Here is a 19,626-nt window from a genome sequence, read left to right on the forward strand (position 1 = left end):
GCAACATTCGCTCTGCTATTGCTGGCACAACTGTTTGGTCAAGTGGCACTGGCTGACCTGACCTTAGTGAAACACACTTCAGTACAGTTGGATTTCCATCCTACCACAATCTCAGAATGTAAAAATCGGGCACTTTCTTACCAGCTACTGTTGGTGTAATGGGCGTGTCCCTGGCTAGCACCCTGCCCATTGCAGAGGAGAGCTGTTCTTGGACAGTGGGGAGGTCAGTGAACTCAGACACTGATAGAGCGTAACTCGGGTCATATGATATCCTCTGCAGCTCTCCGCTGTCAGAGCGCCTTGTTCCAATGCTAATCACAGAGATGCCCTGCTGTTTGAGGGCAGAGGCTGGGGTATCTACATTGTCATAAGACCTCCCACCACTTAGCAGGATCAACATCTGTGGAACGCCTCTCAGGCGCCTACTCCCGGAGGAGTTTGTAAAGACGTTGTCCCTGACGTACTGGAGAGCGGCCCGGTTCTGAGCGGGCGTGCCTCCTTTGTGTGTCAGCCCTCTAACCGCATCCACAACATCCTCTCTTGTGGTGTATGTTTTCAGATTGAAATGGACCTGCGCATCTCTGCTGTACTGGACTACAGAGACGCGGTCGTTGTTTTCTCCCACATTGAGTTTCTCCACCACTCTCTCAAGAAAATCACGCATGGCAGGGAAGCCGTTCCGCGTGCTATCAGAACCATCCAGAAGGAATACGATATCCTTTTGGCAGTGCCAACTGAGGAAAGACAGGAAGAGAAGAAATGAAAAACCTTGGCCTAAAGTATGCTGGTGGACTCATCCCCAAGTGTTGGAGTATGTTTTCCAAAGCGCCTAGCACTGGCTATTTCAGTTTTGCACAGAAGAGACGGCTAACCACCGCCTCTGTTTAAATGCACGGCTGGAGCTAAACAGGTATTGCAGTGAAATCATTCAACATACCGGTGCAGTTGGTAATTCTGGGGTGACGTCAGTAACCACAGTCTCCACGGAGGACTGAAGTTGCTGTTGGACACTGGGAAGGTCAGAGAATTGAGACACAGATAGAGCATAATTGGGGTCGTGGGATATCTTCTGCAGTTCACTGCTATCAGAGTCCCTGGTTCCAATTGCAAAGATCAAGACACCCAGCTGTTTGAGAGCAGAGGCTGGCGCATCAACACTGTCAGAAGACCTTCCACCACTTAGCAGTACCAGGATCTGTGGAACTCTTTCCAGGCGCCTGCTTCCGCCGGACGGCGTGAAGACATTATCCCTCAAGTACTGGAGAGCTGCTCCAGTCTTGAGGGGTCTTCCGCCTTTGTGCCTCAAATCTCTGAGAGTGTCAAGGATCTCGCCCTTTGTGGTGTACGTGTTCAGATAGAACTGGACGGCTGGATCGCTGCTGTACTGGACTACTGAGACACGATCTTTGTTGTCATCCACACTGAGTTTCTCTACTTGTCTTTGGACAAATTCTCGCATGGCTGAGAAGCCACTTCTAGTAGCATCAGATCCATCCAACAAGAACACAACATCCCTTCCTTGTGGCTGTCTGTCTACTAGGGAAACAGAGTATGAAGAAACATATTTAGATTCATGCGTCAAAGGTTTTCCATGCAATAATGAGACGATGGAAGCCAGCCTCAAGCTTTGCAACATTTGCTCTGCTATTGCTGGCACAACTGTTTGGTCAAGTGGCACTGGCTGACCTGACCTTAGTGAAACACACTTCAGTACAGTTGGATTTCCATCCTACCACAATCTCAGAATGTAAAAATCGGGCACTTTCTTACCAGCTACTGTTGGTGTAATGGGCGTGTCCCTGGCTAGCACCCTGCCCATTGCAGAGGAGAGCTGTTCTTGGACAGTGGGGAGGTCAGTGAACTCAGACACTGATAGAGCGTAACTCGGGTCATATGATATCCTCTGCAGCTCTCCGCTGTCAGAGCGCCTTGTTCCAATGCTAATCACAGAGATGCCCTGCTGTTTGAGGGCAGAGGCTGGGGTATCTACATTGTCATAAGACCTCCCACCACTTAGCAGGATCAACATCTGTGGAACGCCTCTCAGGCGCCTACTCCCGGAGGAGTTTGTAAAGACGTTGTCCCTGACGTACTGGAGAGCGGCCCCGGTTCTGAGCGGCGTGCCTCCTTTGTGTGTCAGCCCTCTAACCGCATCCACAACATCCTCTCTTGTGGTGTATGTTTTCAGATTGAAATGGACCTGCGCATCTCTGCTGTACTGGACTACAGAGACGCGGGTCGTTGTTTTCTCCCACATTGAGTTTCTCCACCACTCTCTCAAGAAAATCACGCATGGCAGGGAAGCCGTTCAGCGTGCTATCAGAACCATCCAGAAGGAATACGATATCCTTTTGGCAGTGCCAACTGAGGAAAGACAGGAAGAGAAGAAATGAAAAACCTTGGCCTAAAGTATGCTGGTGGACTCATCCCCAAGTGTTGGAGTATGTTTTCCAAAGCGCCTAGCACTGGCTATTTCAGTTTTGCACAGAAGAGACGGCTAACCACCGCCTCTGTTTAAATGCACGGCTGGAGCTAAACAGGTATTGCAGTGAAATCATTCAACATACCCGGTGCAGTTGGTAATTCTGGGGTGACGTCAGTAACCACAGTCTCCACGGAGGACTGAAGTTGCTGTTGGACACTGGGAAGGTCAGAGAATTGAGACACAGATAGAGCATAAGTGGGATCGTGGGATATCTTCCGCAGTTCACTGCCGTCAGAGTCCCTGGTTCCAATTGCAAAGATCAAGACACCCAGCTGTTTGAGAGCAGAGGCTGGCGCATCAACACTGTCAGAAAGACCTTCCACCACTTAGCAGTACCAGGATCTGTGGAACTCTTTCCAGGCGCCTGCTTCACGGACGGCGTGAAGACATTATCCCTCAAGTACTGGAGAGCTGCTCCAGTCTTGAGGGTCTTCCGCTTGTGCCTCAAATCTCTGAGAGTGTCAAGGATCTCGCCCTTTGTGGTGTAATGCGTGTTCAGATAGAACTGGACGGCTGGATCGCTGCTGTACTGGACTACTGAGACACGATCTTTGTTGTCATCCACACTGAGTTTCTCTACTTGTCTTTGGACAAATTCTCGCATGGCTGAGAAGCCACTTCTAGTAGCATCAGATCCATCCAACAAGAACACAACATCCCTTCCTTGTGGCTGTCTGTCTACTAGGGAAACAGAGTATGAAGAAACATATTTAGATTCATGCGTCAAAGGTTTTCCATGCAATAATGAGACGATGGAAGCCAGCCTCAAGCTTTGCAACATTTGCTCTGCTATTGCTGGCACAACTGTTTGGTCAAGTGGCACTGGCTGACCTGACCTTAGTGAAACACACTTCAGTACAGTTGGATTTCCATCCTACCACAATCTCAGAATGTAAAAATCGGGCACTTTCTTACCAGCTACTGTTGGTGTAATGGGCGTGTCCCTGGCTAGCACCCTGCCCATTGCAGAGGAGAGCTGTTCTTGGACAGTGGGGAGGTCAGTGAACTCAGACACTGATAGAGCGTAACTCGGGTCATATGATATCCTCTGCAGCTCTCCGCTGTCAGAGCGCCTTGTTCCAATGCTAATCACAGAGATGCCCTGCTGTTTGAGGGCAGAGGCTGGGGTATCTACATTGTCATAAGACCTCCCACCACTTAGCAGGATCAACATCTGTGGAACGCCTCTCAGGCGCCGACTCCCGGAGGAGTTTGTAAAGACGTTGTCCCTGACGTACTGGAGAGCGGCCCCGGTTCTGAGCGGCGTGCCTCCTTTGTGTGTCAGCCCTCTAACCGCATCCACAACATCCTCTCTTGTGGTGTATGTTTTCAGATTGAAATGGACCTGCGCATCTCTGCTGTACTGGACTACAGAGACGCGGTCGTTGTTTTCTCCCACATTGAGTTTCTCCACCACTCTCTCAAGAAAATCACGCATGGCAGGGAAGCCGTTCCGCGTGCTATCAGAACCATCCAGAAGGAATACGATATCCTTTTTGGCAGTGCCAACTGAGGAAAGACAGGAAGAGAAGAAATGAAAAACCTTGGCCTAAAGTATGCTGGTGGACTCATCCCCAAGTGTTGGAGTATGTTTTCCAAAGCGCCTAGCACTGGCTATTTCAGTTTTGCACAGAAGAGACGGCTAACCACCGCCTCTGTTTAAATGCACGGCTGGAGCTAAACAGGTATTGCAGTGAAATCATTCAACATACCCGGTGCAGTTGGTAATTCTGGGGTGACGTCAGTAACCACAGTCTCCACGGAGGACTGAAGTTGCTGTTGGACACTGGGAAGGTCAGAGAATTGAGACACAGATAGAGCATAATTGGGGTCGTGGGATATCTTCTGCAGTTCACTGCTATCAGAGTCCCTGGTTCCAATTGCAAAGATCAAGACACCCAGCTGTTTGAGAGCAGAGGCTGGCGCATCAACACTGTCAGAAGACCTTCCACCACTTAGCAGTACCAGGATCTGTGGAACTCTTTCCAGGCGCCTGCTTCCGCTGGACGGCGTGAAGACATTATCCCTCAAGTACTGGAGAGCTGCTCCAGTCTTGAGGGGTCTTCCGCCTTTGTGCCTCAAATCTCTGAGAGTGTCAAGGATCTCGCCCTTTGTGGTGTACGTGTTCAGATAGAACTGGACGGCTGGATCGCTGCTGTACTGGACTACTGAGACACGATCTTTGTTGTCATCCACACTGAGTTTCTCTACTTGTCTTTGGACAAATTCTCGCATGGCTGAGAAGCCACTCCTAGTAGCATCAGATCCATCCAACAAGAACACAACATCCCTTCCTTGTGGCTGTCTGTCTACTAGGGAAACAGAGTATGAAGAAACATATTTAGATTCATGCGTCAAAGGTTTTCCATGCAATAATGAGACGATGGAAGCCAGCCTCAAGCTTTGCAACATTCGCTCTGCTATTGCTGGCACAACTGTTTGGTCAAGTGGCACTGGCTGACCTGACCTTAGTGAAACACACTTCAGTACAGTTGGATTTCCATCCTACCACAATCTCAGAATGTAAAAATCGGGCACTTTCTTACCAGCTACTGTTGGTGTAATGGGCGTGTCCCTGGCTAGCACCCTGCCCATTGCAGAGGAGAGCTGTTCTTGGACAGTGGGGAGGTCAGTGAACTCAGACACTGATAGAGCGTAACCTCGGGTCATATGATATCCTCTGCAGCTCTCCGCTGTCAGAGCGCCTTTGTTCCAATGCTAATCACAGAGATGCCCTGCTGTTTGAGGGCAGAGGCTGGGGTATCTACATTGTCATAAGACCTCCCACCACTTAGCAGGATCAACATCTGTGGAACGCCTCTCAGGCGCCGACTCCCGGAGGAGTTTGTAAAGACGTTGTCCCTGACGTACTGGAGAGCGGCCCCGGTTCTGAGCGGCGTGCCTCCTTTGTGTGTCAGCCCTCTAACCGCATCCACAACATCCTCTCTTGTGGTGTATGTTTTCAGATTGAAATGGACCTGCGCATCTCTGCTGTACTGGACTACAGAGACGCGGTCGTTGTTTTCTCCCACATTGAGTTTCTCCACCACTCTCTCAAGAAAATCACGCATGGCAGGGAAGCCGTTCAGCGTGCTATCAGAACCATCCAGAAGGAATACGATATCCTTTTTGGCAGTGCCAACTGAGGAAAGACAGGAAGAGAAGAAATGAAAAACCTTGGCCTAAAGTATGCTGGTGGACTCATCCCCAAGTGTTGGAGTATGTTTTCCAAAGCGCCTAGCACTGGCTATTTCAGTTTTGCACAGAAGAGACGGCTAACCACCGCCTCTGTTTAAATGCACGGCTGGAGCTAAACAGGTATTGCAGTGAAATCATTCAACATAACCGGTGCAGTTGGTAATTCTGGGGTGGCGTCAGTAACCACAGTCTCCACGGAGGACTGAAGTTGCTGTTGGACACTGGGAAGGTCAGAGAATTGAGACACAGATAGAGCATAATTGGGGTCGTGGGATATCTTCTGCAGTTCGCTGCTATCAGAGTCCCTGGTTCCAATTGCAAAGATCAAGACACCCAGCTGTTTGAGAGCAGAGGCTGGCGCATCAACACTGTCAGAAGACCTTCCACCACTTAGCAGTACCAGGATCTGTGGAACTCTTTCCAGGCGCCTGCTTCCGCCGGACGGCGTGAAGACATTATCCCTCAAGTACTGGAGAGCTGCTCCAGTCTTGAGGGGTCTTCCGCCTTTGTGCCTCAAATCTCTGAGAGTGTCAAGGATCTCGCCCTTTGTGGTGTACGTGTTCAGATAGAACTGGACGGCTGGATCGCTGCTGTACTGGACTACTGAGACACGATCTTTGTTGTCATCCACACTGAGTTTCTCTACTTGTCTTTGGACAAATTCTCGCATGGCTGAGAAGCCACTTCTAGTAGCATCAGATCCATCCAACAAGAACACAACATCCCTTCCTTGTGGCTGTCTGTCTACTAGGGAAACAGAGTATGAAGAAACATATTTAGATTCATGCGTCAAAGGTTTTCCATGCAATAATGAGACGATGGAAGCCAGCCTCAAGCTTTGCAACATTCGCTCTGCTATTGCTGGCACAACTGTTTGGTCAAGTGGCACTGGCTGACCTGACCTTAGTGAAACACACTTCAGTACAGTTGGATTTCCATCCTACCACAATCTCAGAATGTAAAAATCGGGCACTTTCTTACCAGCTACTGTTGGTGTAATGGGCGTGTCCCTGGCTAGCACCCTGCCCATTGCAGAGGAGAGCTGTTCTTGGACAGTGGGGAGGTCAGTGAACTCAGACACTGATAGAGCGTAACTCGGGTCATATGATATCCTCTGCAGCTCTCCGCTGTCAGAGCGCCTTGTTCCAATGCTAATCACAGAGATGCCCTGCTGTTTGAGGGCAGAGGCTGGGGTATCTACATTGTCATAAGACCTCCCACCACTTAGCAGGATCAACATCTGTGGAACGCCTCTCAGGCGCCGACTCCCGGAGGAGTTTGTAAAGACGTTGTCCCTGACGTACTGGAGAGCGGCCCCGGTTCTGAGCGGCGTGCCTCCTTTGTGTGTCAGCCCTCTAACCGCATCCACAACATCCTCTCTTGTGGTGTATGTTTTCAGATTGAAATGGACCTGCATCTCTGCTGTACTGGACTACAGAGACGCGGTCGTTGTTTTCTCCCTCATTGAGTTTCTCCACCACTCTCTCAAGAAAATCACGCATGGCAGGGAAGCCGTTCAGCGTGCTATCAGAACCATCCAGAAGGAATACGATATCCTTTTTGGCAGTGCCAACTGAGGAAAGACAGGAAGAGAAGAAATGAAAACCTTGGCCTAAAGTATGCTGGTGGACTCATCCCCAAGTGTTGGAGTATGTTTTCCAAAGCGCCTAGCACTGGCTATTTCAGTTTTGCACAGAAGAGACGGCTAACCACCGCCTCTGTTTAAATGCACGGCTGGAGCTAAACAGGTATTGCAGTGAAATCATTCAACATACCCGTGCAGTTGGTAATTCTGGGGTGACGTCAGTAACCACAGTCTCCACGGAGGACTGAAGTTGCTGTTGGACACTGGGAAGGTCAGAGAATTGAGACACAGATAGAGCATAATTGGGGTCGTGGGATATCTTCTGCAGTTCGCTGCTATCAGAGTCCCTGGTTCCAATTGCAAAGATCAAGACACCCAGCTGTTTGAGAGCAGAGGCTGGCGCATCAACACTGTCAGAAGACCTTCCACCACTTAGCAGTACCAGGATCTGTGGAACTCTTTCCAGGCGCCTGCTTCACTGGACGGGCGTGAAGACATTATCCCTCAAGTACTGGAGAGCTGCTCCAGTCTTGAGGGTCTTCCGCCTTTGTGCCTCAAATCTCTGAGAGTGTCAAGGATCTCGCCCTTTGTGGTGTACGTGTTCAGATAGAACTGGACGGCTGGATCGCTGCTGTACTGGACTACTGAGACACGATCTTTGTTGTCATCCACACTGAGTTTCTCTACTTGTCTTTGGACAAATTCTCGCATGGCTGAGAAGCCACTGCTAGTAGCATCAGATCCATCCAACAAGAACACAACAGCCCTGCCTTGTGGCTGTCTGTCTACTAGGGAAACAGAGTATGAAGAAACATATTTAGATTCATGCGTCAAAGGTTTTCCATGCAATAATGAGACGATGGAAGCTAGCCTCAAGCTTTGCAACATTTGCTCTGCTATTGCTGGCACAACTGTTTGGTCAAGTGGCACTGGCTGACCTGACCTTAGTGAAACACACTTCAGTACAGTTGGATTTCCATCCTACCACAATCTCAGAATGTAAAAATCAGGCACTTTCTTACCAGCTACTGTTGGTGTAATGGGCGTGTCCCTGGCTAGCACCCTGCCCATTGCAGAGGAGAGCTGTTCTTGGACAGTGGGGAGGTCAGTGAACTCAGACACTGATAGAGCGTAACTCGGGTCATATGATATCCTCTGCAGCTCTCCGCTGTCAGAGCGCCTTGTTCCAATGCTAATCACAGAGATGCCCTGCTGTTTGAGGGCAGAGGCTGGGGTATCTACATTGTCATAAGACCTCCCACCACTTAGCAGGATCAACATCTGTGGAACGCCTCTCAGGCGCCGACTCCCGGAGGAGTTTGTAAAGACGTTGTCCCTGACGTACTGGAGAGCGGCCCGGTTCTGAGCGGCGTGCCTCCTTTGTGTGTCAGCCCTCTAACCGCATCCACAACATCCTCTCTTGTGGTGTATGTTTTCAGATTGAAATGGACCTGGCATCTCTGCTGTACTGGACTACAGAGACGCCGGGTCGTTGTTTTCTCCCACATTGAGTTTCTCCACCACTCTCTCAAGAAAATCACGCATGGCAGGGAAGCCGTTCCGCGTGCTATCAGAACCATCCAGAAGGAATACGATATCCTTTTGGCAGTGCCAACTGAGGAAAGACAGGAAGAGAAGAAATGAAAAACCTTGGCCTAAAGTATGCTGGTGGACTCATCCCCAAGTGTTGGAGTATGTTTTCCAAAGCGCCTAGCACTGGCTATTTCAGTTTTGCACAGAAGAGACGGCTAACCACCGCCTCTGTTTAAATGCACGGCTGGAGCTAAACAGGTATTGCAGTGAAATCATTCAACATACCCGTGCAGTTGGTAATTCTGGGGTGACGTCAGTAACCACAGTCTCCACGGAGGACTGAAGTTGCTGTTGGACACTGGGAAGGTCAGAGAATTGAGACACAGATAGAGCATAATTGGGGTCGTGGGATATCTTCTGCAGTTCGCTGCTATCAGAGTCCCTGGTTCCAATTGCAAAGATCAAGACACCCAGCTGTTTGAGAGCAGAGGCTGGCGCATCAACACTGTCAGAAGACCTTCCACCACTTAGCAGTACCAGGATCTGTGGAACTCTTTCCAGGCGCCTGCTTCACTGGACGGCGTGAAGACATTATCCCTCAAGTACTGGAGAGCTGCTCCAGTCTTGAGGGTCTTCCGCCTTTGTGCCTCAAATCTCTGAGAGTGTCAAGGATCTCGCCCTTTGTGGTGTACGTGTTCAGATAGAACTGGACGGCTGGATCGCTGCTGTACTGGACTACTGAGACACGATCTTTGTTGTCATCCACACTGAGTTTCTCTACTTGTCTTTGGACAAATTCTCGCATGGCTGAGAAGCCACTTCTAGTAGCATCAGATCCATCCAACAAGAACACAACATCCCTTCCTTGTGGCTGTCTGTCTACTAGGGAAACAGAGTATGAAGAAACATATTTAGATTCATGCGTCAAAGGTTTTCCATGCAATAATGAGACGATGGAAGCCAGCCTCAAGCTTTGCAACATTCGCTCTGCTATTGCTGGCACAACTGTTTGGTCAAGTGGCACTGGCTGACCTGACCTTAGTGAAACACACTTCAGTACAGTTGGATTTCCATCCTACCACAATCTCAGAATGTAAAAATCGGGCACTTTCTTACCAGCTACTGTTGGTGTAATGGGCGTGTCCCTGGCTAGCACCCTGCCCATTGCAGAGGAGAGCTGTTCTTGGACAGTGGGGAGGTCAGTGAACTCAGACACTGATAGAGCGTAAGTCGGGTCATATGATATCCTCTGCAGCTCTCCGCTGTCAGAGCGCCTTGTTCCAATGCTAATCACAGAGATGCCCTGCTGTTTGAGGGCAGAGGCTGGGGTATCTACATTGTCATAAGACCTCCCACCGCTTAGCAGGATCAACATCTGTGGAACGCCTCTCAGGCGCCGACTCCCGGAGGAGTTTGTAAAGACGTTGTCCCTGACGTACTGGAGAGCGGCCCCGGTTCTGAGCGGCGTGCCTCCTTTGTGTGTCAGCCCTCTAACCGCATCCACAACATCCTCTCTTGTGGTGTATGTTTTCAGATTGAAATGGACCTGCGCATCTCTGCTGTACTGGACTACAGAGACGCCGGGTCGTTGTTTTCTCCCACATTGAGTTTCTCCACCACTCTCTCAAGAAAATCACGCATGGCAGGGAAGCCGTTCCGCGTGCTATCAGAACCATCCAGAAGGAATACGATATCCTTTTTGGCAGTGTCAACTGAGAAAGGACAGGAAGAAAAAATATCAAAACCTTGGCCAAAAATATGCTTGTGGACTCATCCCCAAGTGTTGGAGTATGTTTTCCAAAGCGCCTAGCACTGGCTATTTCAGTTTTGCACAGAAGAGACGGCTAACCACCGCCTCTGTTTACATGCACGGCTGGAGCTAAACAGGTATTGCAGTGAAATCATTCAACATACCGGTGCAGTTGGTAATTCTGGGGTGACGTCAGTAACCACAGTCTCCACGGAGGACTGAAGTTGCTGTTGGACACTGGGAAGGTCAGAGAATTGAGACACAGATAGAGCATAAGTGGGATCGTGGGATATCTTCCGCAGTTCACTGCCGTCAGAGTCCCTGGTTCCAATTGCAAAGATCAAGACACCCAGCTGTTTGAGAGCAGAGGCTGGCGCATCAACACTGTCAGAAGACCTTCCACCACTTAGCAGTACCAGGATCTGTGGAACTCTTTCCAGGCGCCTGCTTCACCGGACGGCGTGAAGACATTATCCCTCAAGTACTGGAGAGCTGCTCCAGTCTTGAGGGTCTTCCGCCTTTGTGCCTCAAATCTCTGAGAGTGTCAAGGATCTCGCCCTTTGTGGTGTACGTGTTCAGATAGAACTGGACGGCTGGATCGCTGCTGTACTGGACTACTGAGACACGATCTTTGTTGTCATCCACACTGAGTTTCTCTACTTGTCTTTGGACAAATTCTCGCATGGCTGAGAAGCCAGTGCTAGTAGCATCAGATCCATCCAACAAGAACACAACATCCCTTCCTTGTGGCTGTCTGTCTACTAGGGAAACAGAGTATGAAGAAACATATTTAGATTCATGCGTCAAAGGTTTTCCATGCAATAATGAGACGATGGAAGCCAGCCTCAAGCTTTGCAACATTCGCTCTGCTATTGCTGGCACAACTGTTTGGTCAAGTGGCACTGGCTGACCTGACCTTAGTGAAACACACTTCAGTACAGTTGGATTTCCATCCTACCACAATCTCAGAATGTAAAAATCAGGCACTTTCTTACCAGCTACTGTTGGTGTAATGGGCGTGTCCCTGGCTAGCACCCTGCCCATTGCAGAGGAGAGCTGTTCTTGGACAGTGGGGAGGTCAGTGAACTCAGACACTGATAGAGCGTAACTCGGGTCATATGATATCCTCTGCAGCTCTCCGCTGTCAGAGCGCCTTGTTCCAATGCTAATCACAGAGATGCCCTGCTGTTTGAGGGCAGAGGCTGGGGTATCTACATTGTCATAAGACCTCCCACCACTTAGCAGGATCAACATCTGTGGAACGCCTCTCAGGCGCCTACTCCCGGAGGAGTTTGTAAAGACGTTGTCCCTGACGTACTGGAGAGCGGCCCGGTTCTGAGCGGCGTGCCTCCTTTGTGTGTCAGCCCTCTAACCGCATCCACAACATCCTCTCTTGTGGTGTATGTTTTCAGATTGAAATGGACCTGCGCATCTCTGCTGTACTGGACTACAGAGACGCGGTCGTTGTTTTCTCCCACATTGAGTTTCTCCACCACTCTCTCAAGAAAATCACGCATGGCAGGGAAGCCGTTCCGCGTGCTATCAGAACCATCCAGAAGGAATACGATATCCTTTTGGCAGTGCCAACTGAGGAAAGACAGGAAGAGAAGAAATGAAAAACCTTGGCCTAAAGTATGCTGGTGGACTCATCCCCAAGTGTTGGAGTATGTTTTCCAAAGCGCCTAGCACTGGCTATTTCAGTTTTGCACAGAAGAGACGGCTAACCACCGCCTCTGTTTAAATGCACGGCTGGAGCTAAACAGGTATTGCAGTGAAATCATTCAACATACCCGGTGCAGTTGGTAATTCTGGGGTGTCGTCAGTAACCACAGTCTCCACGGAGGACTGAAGTTGCTGTTGGACACTGGGAAGGTCAGAGAATTGAGACACAGACAGAGCATAACTGGGATCGTGGGATATCTTCTGCAGTTCACTGCTATCAGAGTCCCTGGTTCCAATTGCAAAGATCAAGACACCCAGCTGTTTGAGAGCAGAGGCTGGCGCATCAACACTGTCAGAAGACCTTCCACCACTTAGCAGTCCCAGGATCTGTGGCACTCTTTCCAGGCGCCTGCTTCACTGGACGGCGTGAAGACATTATCCCTCAAGTACTGGAGAGCTGCTCCAGTCTTGAGGGTCTTCCGCCTTTGTGCCTCAAATCTCTGAGAGTGTCAAGGATCTCGCCCTTTGTGGTGTGCGTGTTCAGATAGAACTGGACGGCTGGATCGCTGCTGTACTGGACTACTGAGACACGATCTTTGTTGTCATCCACACTGAGTTTCTCTACTTGTCTTTGGACAAATTCTCGCATGGCTGAGAAGCCAGTGCTAGTAGCATCAGATCCATCCAACAAGAACACAACATCCCTTCCTTGTGGCTGTCTGTCTACTAGGGAAACAGAGTATGAAGAAACATATTTAGATTCATGCGTCAAAGGTTTTCCATGCAATAATGAGACGATGGAAGCCAGCCTCAAGCTTTGCAACATTCGCTCTGCTATTGCTGGCACAACTGTTTGGTCAAGTGGCACTGGCTGACCTGACCTTAGTGAAACACACTTCAGTACAGTTGGATTTCCATCCTACCACAATCTCAGAATGTAAAAATCGGGCACTTTCTTACCAGCTACTGTTGGTGTAATGGGCGTGTCCCTGGCTAGCACCCTGCCCATTGCAGAGGAGAGCTGTTCTTGGACAGTGGGGAGGTCAGTGAACTCAGACACTGATAGAGCGTAAGTCGGGTCATATGATATCCTCTGCAGCTCTCCGCTGTCAGAGCGCCTTGTTCCAATGCTAATCACAGAGATGCCCTGCTGTTTGAGGGCAGAGGCTGGGGTATCTACATTGTCATAAGACCTCCCACCACTTAGCAGGATCAACATCTGTGGAACGCCTCTCAGGCGCCTACTCCCGGAGGAGTTTGTAAAGACGTTGTCCCTGACGTACTGGAGAGCGGCCCCGGTTCTGAGCGGCGTGCCTCCTTTGTGTGTCAGCCCTCTAACCGCATCCACAACATCCTCTCTTGTGGTGTATGTTTTCAGATTGAAATGGACCTGCGCATCTCTGCTGTACTGGACTACAGAGACGCGGTCGTTGTTTTCTCCCACATTGAGTTTCTCCACCACTCTCTCAAGAAAATCACGCATGGCAGGGAAGCCGTTCCGCGTGCTATCAGAACCATCCAGAAGGAATACGATATCCTTTTTGGCAGTGCCAACTGAGGAAAGACAGGAAGAGAAGAAATGAAAAACCTTGGCCTAAAGTATGCTGGTGGACTCATCCCCAAGTGTTGGAGTATGTTTTCCAAAGCGCCTAGCACTGGCTATTTCAGTTTTGCACAGAAGAGACGGCTAACCACCGCCTCTGTTTAAATGCACGGCTGGAGCTAAACAGGTATTGCAGTGAAATCATTCAACATACCGGTGCAGTTGGTAATTCTGGGGTGGCGTCAGTAACCACAGTCTCCACGGAGGACTGAAGTTGCTGTTGGACACTGGGAAGGTCAGAGAATTGAGACACAGACAGAGCATAATTGGGATCGTGGGATATCTTCTGCAGTTCACTGCTATCAGAGTCCCTGGTTCCAATTGCAAAGATCAAGACACCCAGCTGTTTGAGAGCAGAGGCTGGCGCATCAACACTGTCAGAAGACCTTCCACCACTTAGCAGTACCAGGATCTGTGGAACTCCTTCCAGGCGCCTGCTTCACTGGACGGGCGTGAAGACATTATCCCTCAAGTACTGGAGAGCTGCTCCAGTCTTGAGGGGTCTTCCGCCTTTGTGCCTCAAATCTCTGAGAGTGTCAAGGATCTCGCCCTTTGTCGTGTACGTGTTCAGATAGAACTGGACGGCTGGATCGCTGCTGTACTGGACTACTGAGACACGATCTTTGTTGTCATCCACACTGAGTTTCTCTACTTGTCTTTGGACAAATTCTCGCATGGCTGAGAAGCCAGTGCTAGTAGCATCAGATCCATCCAACAAGAACACAATATCCCTTCCTTGTGGCTGTCTGTCTACTAGGGAAACAGAGTATGAAGAAACATATTTAGATTCATGCGTCAAAGGTTTTCCATGCAATAATGAGACGATGGAAGCTAGCCTCAAGATTTACAACATTTACTCTGCTATTGATGGGACAACAGTTTGGTCAAGTGGCACTGGCTGACCTGACCTTAGTCAAACACACTTCAGTACAGTTGGATTTCCATCCTACCACAATCTCAGAATGTAAAAATCAGGCACTTTCTTACCAGCTACTGCTGGTGTAATGGGCTTGTCCCTAGCTAGCACCTTGCCCATTGCAGAGGAGAGCTGTTCTTGGACAGTGGGGAGGTCAGTGAACTCAGACACTGATAGAGCGTAAGTCGGGTCATATGATATCCTCTGCAGCTCTCCGCTGTCAGAGCGCCTTGTTCCAATGCTAATCACAGAGATGCCCTGCTGTTTGAGGGCAGAGGCTGGGGTATCTACATTGTCATAAGACCTCCCACCGCTTAGCAGGATCAACATCTGTGGAACGCCTCTCAGGCGCCTACTCCCGGAGGAGTTTGTAAAGACGTTGTCCCTGACGTACTGGAGAGCGGCCCCGGTTCTGAGCGGCGTGCCTCCTTTGTGTGTCAGCCCTCTAACCGCATCCACAACATCCTCTCTTGTGGTGTATGTTTTCAGATTGAAATGGACCCGCGCATCTCTGCTGTACTGGACTACAGAGACAGCGGTCGTTGTTTTCTCCCACATTGAGTTTCTCCACCACTCTCTCAAGAAAATCACGCATGGCAGGGAAGCCGTTCAGCGTGCTATCAGAACCATCCAGAAGGAATACGAGATCCTTTTTGGCAGTGCCAACTGAGGAAAGACAGGAAGAGAAGAAATGAAAACCTTGGCCTAAAGTATGCTGGTGGACTCATCCCCAAGTGTTGGAGTATGTTTTCCAAAGCGCCTAGCACTACCTATTTCAGTTTTGCACAGAAGAGACGGCTAACCACCGCCTCTGTTTAAATGCACGGCTGGAGCTAAACAGGTATGGCAGTGAAATCATGCAACATACCCGGTGCAGTTGGTAATTCTGGGGTGACGTCAGTAACCACAGTCTCCACGGAGGACTGAAGTTGCTGTTGGACAGTGGGAAGGTCAGAGAATTGAGACACAGACAGAGCATAACTGGGATCGTGGGATATCTTCTGCAGTTCACTGCTATCAGAGTCCCTGGTTCCAATTGCAAAGATCAAGACACCCAGCTGTTTGAGAGCAGAGGCTGGCGCATCAACACTGTCAGAAGACCTTCCACCACTTAGCAGTACCAGGATCTGTGGAACTCCTTCCAGGCGCCTGCTTCACCGGACGGCGTGAAGACATTATCCCTCAAGTACTGGAGAGCTGCTCCAGTCTTGAGGGTCTTCCGCCTTTGTGCCTCAAATCTCTGAGAGTGTCAAGGATCTCGCCCTTTGTCGTGTACGTGTTCAGATAGAACTGGACGGCTGGATCGCTGCTGTACTGGACTACTGAGACACGATCTTTGTTGTCATCCACACTGAGTTTCTCTACTTGTCTTTGGACAAATTCTCGCATGGCTGAGAAGCCAGTGCTAGTAGCATCAGATCCATCCAACAAGAACACAATATCCCTTCCTTGTGGCTGTCTGTCTACTAGGGAAACAGAGTATGAAGAAACATATTTAGATTCATGCGTCAAAGGTTTTCCATGCAATAATGAGACGATGGAAGCTAGCCTCAAGCTTTGCAACATTTGCTCTGCTATTGCTGGCACAACTGTTTGGTCAAGTGGCACTGGCTGACCTGACCTTAGTGAAACACACTTCAGTACAGTTGGATTTCCATCCTACCACAATCTCAGAATGTAAAAATCAGGCACTTTCTTACCAGCTACTGTTGGTGTAATGGGCGTGTCCCTGGCTAGCACCCTGCCCATTGCAGAGGAGAGCTGTTCTTGGACAGTGGGGAGGTCAGTGAACTCAGACACTGATAGAGCGTAAGTCGGGTCATATGATATCCTCTGCAGCTCTCCGCTGTCAGAGCGCCTTGTTCCAATGCTAATCACAGAGATGCCCTGCTGTTTGAGGGCAGAGGCTGGGGTATCTACATTGTCATAAGACCTCCCACCGCTTAGCAGGATCAACATCTGTGGAACGCCTCTCAGGCGCCTACTCCCGGAGGAGTTTGTAAAGACGTTGTCCCTGACGTACTGGAGAGCGGCCCCGGTTCTGAGCGGCGTGCCTCCTTTGTGTGTCAGCCCTCTAACCGCATCCACAACATCCTCTCTTGTGGTGTATGTTTTCAGATTGAAATGGACCAGCATCTCTGCTGTACTGGACTACAGAGACGCGGTCGTTGTTTTCTCCCACATTGAGTTTCTCCACCACTCTCTCAAGAAAATCACGCATGGCAGGGAAGCCGTTCCGCGTGCTATCAGAACCATCCAGAAGGAATACGATATCCTTTTGGCAGTGCCAACTGAGGAAAGACAGGAAGAGAAGAAATGAAAAACCTTGGCCTAAAGTATGCTGGTGGACTCATCCCCAAGTGTTGGAGTATGTTTTCCAAAGCGCCTAGCACTGGCTATTTCAGTTTTGCACAGAAGAGACGGCTAAGCACCGCCTCTGTTTAAATGCACGGCTGGAGCTAAACAGGTATTGCAGTGAAATCATTCAACATACCCGGTGCAGTTGGTAATTCTGGGGTGACGTCAGTAACCACAGTCTCCACGGAGGACTGAAGTTGCTGTTGGACAGTGGGAAGGTCAGAGAATTGAGACACAGACAGAGCATAACTGGGATCGTGGGATATCTTCTGCAGTTCACTGCTATCAGAGTCCCTGGTTCCAATTGCAAAGATCAAGACACCCAGCTGTTTGAGAGCAGAGGCTGGCGCATCAACACTGTCAAAAGACCTTCCACCACTTAGCAGTACCAGGATCTGTGGCACTCTTTCCAGGCGCCTGCTTCACCGGACGGCGTGAAGACATTATCCCTCAAGTACTGGAGAGCTGCTCCAGTCTTGAGGGGTCTTCCGCCTTTGTGCCTCAAATCTCTGAGAGTGTCAAGGATCTCGCCCTTTGTGGTGTACGTGTTCAGATAGAACTGGACGGCTGGATCGCTGCTGTACTGGACTACTGAGACACGATCTTTGTTGTCATCCACACTGAGTTTCTCTACTTGTCTTTGGACAAATTCTCGCATGGCTGAGAAGCCAGTGCTAGTAGCATCAGATCCATCCAACAAGAACACAATATCCCTTCCTTGTGGCTGTCTGTCTACTAGGGAAACAGAGTATGAAGAAACATATTTAGATTCATGCGTCAAAGGTTTTCCATGCAATAATGAGACGATGGAAGCTAGCCTCAAGCTTTGCAACATTTGCTCTGCTATTGCTGGCACAACTGTTTGGTCAAGTGGCACTGGCTGACCTGACCTTAGTGAAACACACTTCAGTACAGTTGGATTTTCATCCTACCACAATCTCAGAATGAAAAATCAGACACTTTCTTACCAGCTACTGTTGGTGTAATGGGCTTGTCCCTAGCTAGCACCTTGCCCATTGCAGAGGAGAGCTGTTCTTGGACAGTGGGGAGGTCAGTGAACTCAGACACTGATAGAGCGTAAGTCGGGTCATATGATATCCTCTGCAGCTCTCCGCTGTCAGAGCCTTTGTTCCAATGCTAATCACAGAGATGCCCTGCTGTTTGAGGGCAGAGGCTGGGGGATCTACATTGTCATAAGACCTCCCACCGCTTAGCAGGATCAACATCTGTGGAACGCCTCTCAGGCGCCGACTCCCGGAGGAGTTTGTAAAGACGTTGTCCCTGACGTACTGGAGAGCGGCCCCGGTTCTGAGCGGCGTGCCTCCTTTGTGTGTCAGCCCTCTAACCGCATCCACAACATCCTCTCTTGTGGTGTATGTTTTCAGATTGAAATGGACCCGCGCATCTCTGCTGTACTGGACTACAGAGACGCGGTCGTTGTTTTCTCCCACATTGAGTTTCTCCACCACTCTCTCAAGAAAATCACGCATGGCAGGGAAGCCGTTCCGCGTGCTATCAGAACCATCCAGAAGGAATACGATATCCTTTTTGGCAGTGCCAACTGAGGAAAGACAGGAAGAGAAGAAATGAAAAACCTTGGCCTAAAGTATGCTGGTGGACTCATCCCCAAGTGTTGGAGTATGTTTTCCAAAGCGCCTAGCACTACCTATTTCAGTTTTGCACAGAAGAGACGGCTAACCACCGCCTCTGTTTAAATGCACGGCTGGAGCTTAACAGCTATTGCAGTGAAATCATTCAACATACCCGGTGCAGTTGGTAATTCTGGGGTGACGTCAGTAACCACAGTCTCCACGGAGGACTGAAGTTGCTGTTGGACACTGGGAAGGTCAGAGAATTGAGACACAGACAGAGCATAACTGGGATCGTGGGATATCTTCTGCAGTTCACTGCTATCAGAGTCCCTGGTTCCAATTGCAAAGATCAAGACACCCAGCTGTTTGAGAGCAGAGGCTGGCGCATCAACACTGTCAGAAGACCTTCCACCACTTAGCAGTACCAGGATCTGTGGCACTCCTTTCCAGGCGCCTGCTTCACCGGACGGCGTGAAGACATTATCCCTCAAGTACTGGAGAGCTGCTCCAGTCTTGAGGGGTCTTCCGCCTTTGTGCCTCAAATCTCTGAGAGTGTCAAGGATCTCGCCCTTTGTGGTGTACGTGTTCAGATAGAACTGGACGGCTGGATCGCTGCTGTACTGGACTACTGAGACACGATCTTTGTTGTCATCCACACTGAGTTTCTCTACTTGTCTTTGGACAAATTCTCGCATGGCTGAGAAGCCAGTGCTAGTAGCATCAGATCCATCCAACAAGAACACAATATCCCTTCCTTGTGGCTGTCTGTCTACTAGGGAAACAGAGTATGAAGAAACATATTTAGATTCATGCGTCAAAGGTTTTCCATGCAATAATGAGACGATGGAAGCTAGCCTCAAGCTTTGCAACATTTGCTCTGCTATTGCTGGCACAACTGTTTGGTCAAGTGGCACTGGCTGACCTGACCTTAGTGAAACACACTT

General features: G+C 49.7%; 1 pseudogene; it reads right to left on the minus strand.

Annotated features, from left to right (window-relative positions):
* Positions 1-19,392, minus strand: part of LOC121948882 (uncharacterized) — a 59,191-nt pseudogene extending 39,799 nt beyond the window's left edge.
* Positions 19,393-19,626: the final 234 nt, after the last annotated feature.

This window comes from Plectropomus leopardus, chromosome 10 (assembly GCF_026936395.1).
Source record: "Plectropomus leopardus strain MGB_pleo_1.0 chromosome 10, ASM2693639v1, whole genome shotgun sequence".
NCBI lineage: Eukaryota > Metazoa > Chordata > Actinopteri > Perciformes > Serranidae > Plectropomus > Plectropomus leopardus.